This window comes from Humulus lupulus, chromosome 6, assembly GCF_963169125.1.
Source record: "Humulus lupulus chromosome 6, drHumLupu1.1, whole genome shotgun sequence".
Lineage (NCBI taxonomy): Eukaryota > Viridiplantae > Streptophyta > Magnoliopsida > Rosales > Cannabaceae > Humulus > Humulus lupulus.
The window spans coordinates 207448433-207456115 of NC_084798.1; the positions used below are offsets into that span (position 1 = coordinate 207448433).

Consider the following 7683-nt stretch of genomic DNA (forward strand, 5'->3'; position numbering starts at 1 on the left):
GGGAAAGACAATAAGTAATAAAATGTTGATTTTATATATAAAAAAAGTAATAAACATGCACCTAGTGGATGCCTTGGAGATAGCCAATGTATTCATGTACTGCTCCTCATTTTTTCAAGATGTTTGACAAACATTTTGAAATAATGAGGAGAATCACATGACTGCTTACAATCTCCAAGGATCCACTAGGTCGGAATAGGGTAGGTTGGGAAAGACCATAAGTAATAAAATGTTAATTTTATAACAAAAAACAATAGACATGCACCTAGTGAATGCCTTAGGGATAGCCAATGTGTTCATGTACAGCTCCTCATTTTTTCAAGATGTTTAAGAAACATCTTGAAAAAATGGAGAAAAGTACATGACTGCTTACTATCTCCAAGGGATCCACTAGGTCGGAATAGGATAGGTTGGGAAAGACCATAAGTAATAAAATGTTAATTTTATAACAAAAAGCAATAGACATACATAATTTGAATTATTTAATTAATGAATATTTTAATTTAGAATGGCCGAACTAAGTAATGACACCGGTAGTGGCTCCAAGAGGGGCAGGAGAGCTTATTATGGAGCCAATATCGAGAAGGAGCTGGCCACCAAAAAAGTTAGCCATCTGAAAGTAGAGTTTGATGCACAAACTGGAAAAGCTATTCAAACGTACGACAAGTGGTTCAACAATTCCATGTCTCGTTATATGTGTGACACCGTACCCCCAACTACACTAGCTTGGGAACAAGTAACGTCAGCTGATATCCAAGTTATTCGGAAGAGGTTATCTGTAAGAATTTTTTAAATCTTCAATAACTCACTATTAAAGATATTGTCATTCTTCATAAAATTTTAACAAATGCCAAATTAATTGTGATTTCATGACAAATTCATTTATCCATAAGACAATCCAGTAATCAACGATGCCATGATTAGAAAAATGCAAAAGCATCTAAGTGATTGGTGCCACACGATGAAGAAACACTGGGTAGAGGTTGGAGGAGAAGTGGACAACGAGAGAGCGAAGTCGAAACCTTTTGGGTCGATTAGTTCTTTTGATTGGGAAATTCTATGCGATTTTTGGGCTTCTGATTCTCAACAGGTATGCCTTAGTTTTTACATTAATGTTTAATTATAAAATTACAATATAGATTAATGAGTATTATTTTTTGTTTGAAGCGTATATCCAAGAGAAATAAAGAAGCTCGAGCAAAAATGACCATACCAGGAGGACACGGTTCCAAATCCATAGTTGCCCATGTTTATGATCACATAAATTATAATAGCATATATCTTTAGCGTTACGAAAATATTATAAAGGTAACAATGTTTAAATAATTTATTTTTTTAGATGGACCCATCTACTGGCCAACTTCCGAGCATGATTGACACATTCGAGCACCTCCACAGGAAGAAGAATAAGTGAATTAGCGATGAAGCGGCGACAAAACATGTAAGTTGCCTAACCTTAACTAATTTAGGATCATTTAACTTTAAAAGAAGTTTAGTAAATAATTAATAAATATTAATTATTAATTGGTTGGTGTCAATTAGTAATTATTCATTAATTATTAATTAAATTTATAACAATTAAATCTTTATAATCTATGTGCCAATATTTTTATGATTAATGATTGTGGACTAAGATAAAAAAAAAAGCGTAACTAATGTTGTCCCCGTATCAGGGAGCTTGTGGGCTAAGTTAGTTTGTTCATGAAAATACATATCTAAATCACAAACATGCAAATATTGTTGATGTATATGTTTAGAGACGTAAACTCCTCATTAATAGAATTAATTGCTCTTACTATATATATCAACTATATCTTCATTATTATTATTTAGATATGGATTTTCATGGCCAAATTAACTTTAGCCCACTTGCTCCCTCATACAAGAACAAAATTAATTACATTCTTTTTCAATCACTAGACTGCAGTCATTAATGATAGGATGTTGGTAGATAGATAATAAAGTTATATTTTATATGTAGTTATATTAAAAATTTCTAAGTTAGGTTTTCAAATAATGTTATATTGGAGTTCGAGATATGTGCTTTTTATTGTGTAGACTGAGATGACCGAGCGTCGAGCATCGCAGAGTATGACCCCTGTATTATCTGTTGCTTCTTGTGTCGGTGATAATGTTGATGGTCAGTTCCTGTCTGATATGGATATTGTCACGGATGTCCTTGGGCCCCGCTCGTGTTATAAGAAAGGGTTTGGGAGGTTGCCTAGGTTGAAGGCAATTGGCGCAAGGAGGGCAGCATCTTCATCAACTTCTCAAATGTCCGGGCAATTACCACCTGAAGTAGTCACCATTTTGCAGTAAACTCAGGACATTATGTAGGAAAATCAGAACCTAAAGAAGTATACAACTAAACTTGAGAGTCGTCAACAACGTCAAGATGTACTGCTCGGTGCTTTGTTCAAGCAAGTTGGTGTATTGGCTCCTGGTTTTACTGCCGACTTACTAGAAGAGGATCCGGATGAGGACAATGATGCTCATGGGGGCGAGGATGATGAGGAGGGCAGTACACATTTGTAGAATTTTTTTATATATTTAAAGATTAATTGATTAGAGATCTAATTTACTAAACTGCTTTTATATTTTCATATTTGGTAGAGACAATAAACATTAATAGTATAAAATATTTTTTTTTTATTTATAAAATCTTAATTTTTATTTTATTTCTAATTATTAATATATTAAAATAAATAATTATTAATATATTAAAATTGAAATTTATAAATTAATATTAATATATAGAAAATAAAATTAGTAATATTATAAAAAAAAATTATTTAAAAAATACTTTTACCGACGCAAAATTACGTCCATAAAAGTCTCAACATTTATCAGCGCAAAAATGTGCCACTACAGATATCCACCTTTGCCAGCGCAAAAACACGCCACTAAAAGCAACATCTTTGCCAGCACAAATTTGTGCCGCTAAAAGTGTTTTCCACAATCCCGCGACAAATATTTTTGTCGGCCCATCCTTATTTTTCCCAGCGCGTTTTTTCGTCGCTAAAAGATACAATTGCCGGCGCAGTACGTTTTGCATCGGCTAAAGTCCCATTATCCACGGATGTACGCCGTCACTTTTTTCCAACGCAAAAGCACGTCGGGAAAGCCCAGAAGGCTTTTGCCGGCACAAAATTGCGCCGGAAAAAGTCACGTTTTTTGTAGTGTATGTACACACACGTACCGATAGTAGTGTTAATATAAAGAAGACTAAGTGCACAAACTAAATGGAACCAATCTAAAATACGCAATACACCAACTTTGAATTTACAACCATAAATTCAGACCCTAAACTTTGAGATTTTAGGATTTTAAACTTTGAAATTTTTAATTCTATTTAAAGAAATCAAATAATAAGTCAAAACTACACTTAAACATACATAAAACATAAATCTCAATACCAAAATAACAAATAAATGGCTACCTTGCGGTTGTTGGTAGATGGAGGAGACGTCGACGACGTCGCAGGTGGCTGGCTGGCTGGTGGACTTCGGCCATCGCAGGTGGCTCGGCGTCGACGGTGTAGTAGGTTGGCTGGTGGCTGAACGTTCGGCGGGAAGTAGAGGCTGAACTTTCGGCTGGAAGAAAGAAAGAGGAAGAGGGAAAAGAAAGAAAGAGGGATGAGGGAAAAAGATGTGTGGAGGGACAAATTTAGAGGCTGAATTTTTTTTAATGGGCAATGCCGATAGCTATATGTTGTCGCTATTGCCTCAAATAGCGACAACTTATAGTTGTCGGCATTGCCCCTTAAAAAAATTCACATTCCCAATAGCGACACCTTTTAACTGTCGGCATTGCTCCAATACGTTTTTATAAAAAAATATTTAAACATATATATATTAATAAAAAAAATCATAACTAATAAATTTATATATTAAATTTTTTTACAATATTTTTCCAATTAATAAAACAACTCTTTTTTAACTAACACAAATTTTATAAATGTGTTAAAGAATAATAGAGTTAATAACATAATTAATTTTATAAATATGTTAAAGAATAATAAATTTAAATTTTGATATAAAAATTATTATAAATACAAAATTTAATAATATAAAAAATTTAGAAACCAAAAAAATCTAGTTTTAAATTTTTTTAATAAATACATAATTTTTATAAATATATATTTACATAATTTAGTTTATTTTTAAAATTATACTATTCATTAATTTTTTTACAATATTTTTCCAATTAATAAAACAACTCTATTTTAACTAATACAAATTTTATAAATATGTTAAAGAATTATATAGTTAATAATATAGTTAATTTTATAAATATGATAAAGAATAATAAATTTAAATTTTGATATAAAAATTATTATAAATTCAAAAGTTAATAATATGAAAAAATTTAGAAACAAAAAAAATCTAGTTTTAAAAGTTTTTAATAAATACATAATTTTTATAAATATATATTTACATAATTTAGTTTATATTTTTAAAATTATACTATTCACTACAAGAAATTCGACATTTACCTACCAAATTTATTTATGGGTAAAAATTGTGCATTAATACGTAAATCCATTTACCTAACAATTTTGAGCGATAACCTATTGGTAGGTAATAGTTAGTCGAGAAATGTATTATTACCTACGATTAGCTGGTAGGTAAAAATCGTGTAGACCCCACAAAAAATGAGTCAGCGTCATTGACCTAGTGTTTGACGTGGCATCATATGTGGCAAGTGATGTGGCAAGTTACGTGGCACTTCATGTGGCACATGACGTGGCAATTATGTATCAGGAAATATGCCATGGCAAATGACGTGTCTTCCACCGTGGCAAGTGACGTGGCAGATGATGTGGCATGTGACAGTACCTTATTGGGCCACGTGGCAGTGTATTAGGTTCGGATATTTACCTACACTTAAATATGTGTAGGCAATAATTTAATTTATTGGTGGGTATTACATATGGCAGTAGCTTATTGGGGCACGTGGCAGTGTATTAGGTTCTGACATTTATCTACACTTAAATATGTGTAGGCAATAGTATAATTTATTGGTAGGTAGTATTGAATTATTATTTTGGAAAATATTTAAAATTAATTATTTATATATGATAAATTAATTTAATTAATTAAAAAACAAACGACTTTTATAAAATAAAATAAAATAAACATATATTATAAAATGTTCAAACAAACAAACATAAAAGATAAAATGTCCATAATAATTTATCTTTAAAGTTTTGAATTAAAAACATAAAAAAAAAACTACGAATCATCTTGTTCCGCTAGAATTGAAGGGACGGGAGAATTTCTGACATTTGCATTAAAACATTGATATGACGGAGGCGGTGGCATCATATTGTTTCCTTAGTATTTCCACAACAATACTTAGTTGGTCATTTGTAGAATCAAGTCGATTGTTTGCTTCATCAAGGCGTTGGGCTAGCTCATCATATGTTGGCTTATTTGACTCAGTTGGATTGCGTTGGGAAGTAGAAGTTGTACTTGAAAAAGATCGACCCCAACCTTTCAAGTGTGCAAAAGAGCGTCCAAGAATACGCTCCATAATGTCTTTATCAGACATTTCTTCTGGAGTGTGTTGAGCTCTTAACGCCATCATTTTATCCTATATACTCATTTTATTTTCTAATTAGTAATGATAATTATAAATAAGTTACAAAATTAAAAATTAAAATTTATACTTACATATATTTTTGCTACCTAATTAGTAATTTATGGCCATTTACATGACTTGGTACACTAGCATATATATATGTGGGCACAAGAAGCCACATAATCACGAAACATAACAATCATCATCATTTTTAAACATCATAGGAAAAAAAAAATTAAAACAAGACCAATAAAAAAAATATATAAATCAAGACATATCAAAAAATATATATAATACACATCCAAAACAAATATAAAACATGAGACATATGCCATAAAACTTCAGAAACTTGGAATATAAAACATATGCAGATTTTGAACATAGCAAACAAGGCAGATAGATTTCTAATTTAATTCGCATTTTTTCATTTTATAAGAATGGAAAAACTAGCAAAACAAATAGCTAAGTTCCTAAAAAATTACTAACTTAATAGACAAAGATACAAAATTTATGCAAGTATAAATAAATGTTCAAAATTTTATTCGGAAACAATAAACTAGATTTATATACACAAAGTAAGGTAAAAAACATTTCTCATCAAAATAAGAAAGCATAGGGGAACTCTCTGAGCATAAACAAAACCCCAACACAAATAACAATTCAAAGACTAAGGACAATTAAAAAAATGAACCAGAATATAACAATGAAAATATAGACCCGATTACAACAATGACACATAACTGAAAAACTCTAAACAAAATCACAGCTAAATAACAGTGAAACAACTCAGACCTGAAACACAGTAATCATCAAAACAAATTTTCTCAAAGCATAACAATGAAAACATAAACCAGATTACAACAATGACACATAACTGAAAAAATCTAAACAAAATCACAACTAAATAACAGTGAAACAACTCAGACCCGAAACACGATAATCATAAAAATAGATTTTTCTCAAAGCATAACATTCACAAGGCCACAGAACAACAATAACAAAGCCTCACAACAACAATACCAAAGCATTAGAAAAATGAATCATAATTAATCTTTTAGATCAGTGGGGATTTAATAAAAAAAAATCATAGATTTATACCTCAAAGCCACCAAGCCAATTTGTTCGAAAATCAGAGCCACCAAAAACCCAACAACCAAAAAATTTACAGCCACCAATCCAACATAAAAGCCACCAAAAAAATCTCAAAGCCAAGCCAATCCACCCAATTCGAAATAATCAAAGCCTCTAATGAAACCAAAATCAAACCTAAAACAAAAAATCAGAGACATTACCAACATTAATCACAAAGGAATTACACAAATCTGAAAATGAAAAATTACCCAAAGAGAACTGACCAACTATGGTGGCGACGTAGAGAACTCAACAACGATAGAGGCGGCTCAGAGAACTCAACAACGATGGAGGCAGCTCAGAGAACTCAACAACAATGACAGTGGCTTAGAGAAGTGAACAACGACGGTGGCGGCTCACGGGTTCGAAGGACGATGGTGGCGGCTCAGAGATTCGAAGAAAAATGGTAACGACTCAAGGATTGAAGCAAGCGTTGATGACCATGGAAAGAGGTCTGAAAATTCCAGTAAACCATGGAGAGAGGTCCAAAAATGGGAGAGAGTTGTTGAGAGAGAGTCCAAAAATAGGAGAGATCTGGTAAGAGGGAGTTGAAAATGGGGAAGAGGTCGTGAGTGAGGGAGGAGACAGATGAGAGATTGAGAATTAGATAAATGTTCGGGTTAGATAGATTTTAGGTTTATATAAAAGATATATTAAATTAATATTAATATTAATTAAATTTTAATTTATATAATTTTATAATTTATTTTTTAAAATATATTATTAGTGCCACATGTCATGTAGTAATATGTCCACTTGTATTCCTCACTTGGCTAGTCACCATATTCATCACATGTCAGCAGCCACGTCACCATTTTTTAATTATGTAAAAATCGAAGGGAAAAGAAAGCGGGTTTCGTTAAAAAATTTCCCTCCAAACATAATCGTAGGTAAATCTAATACATACCAATACTAATGGTAGGTAATAATAAATTTTATAGCCCCACACATTTTCTTAAGGAATCCCCT

General features: G+C 31.6%; 1 long non-coding RNA gene across 1 annotated transcript; it reads right to left on the minus strand.

The window, feature by feature from the left end:
- Positions 1-5124: 5124 nt before the first annotated feature.
- On the minus strand, positions 5125-7315 carry LOC133784414 (uncharacterized). The gene is made up of 3 exons (XR_009871333.1): positions 6939-7315; positions 6682-6849; positions 5125-5595 (listed from the first exon to the last, which is right to left on the minus strand). It is a non-coding gene; the product is annotated as an uncharacterized LOC133784414 (long non-coding RNA).
- Positions 7316-7683: the final 368 nt, after the last annotated feature.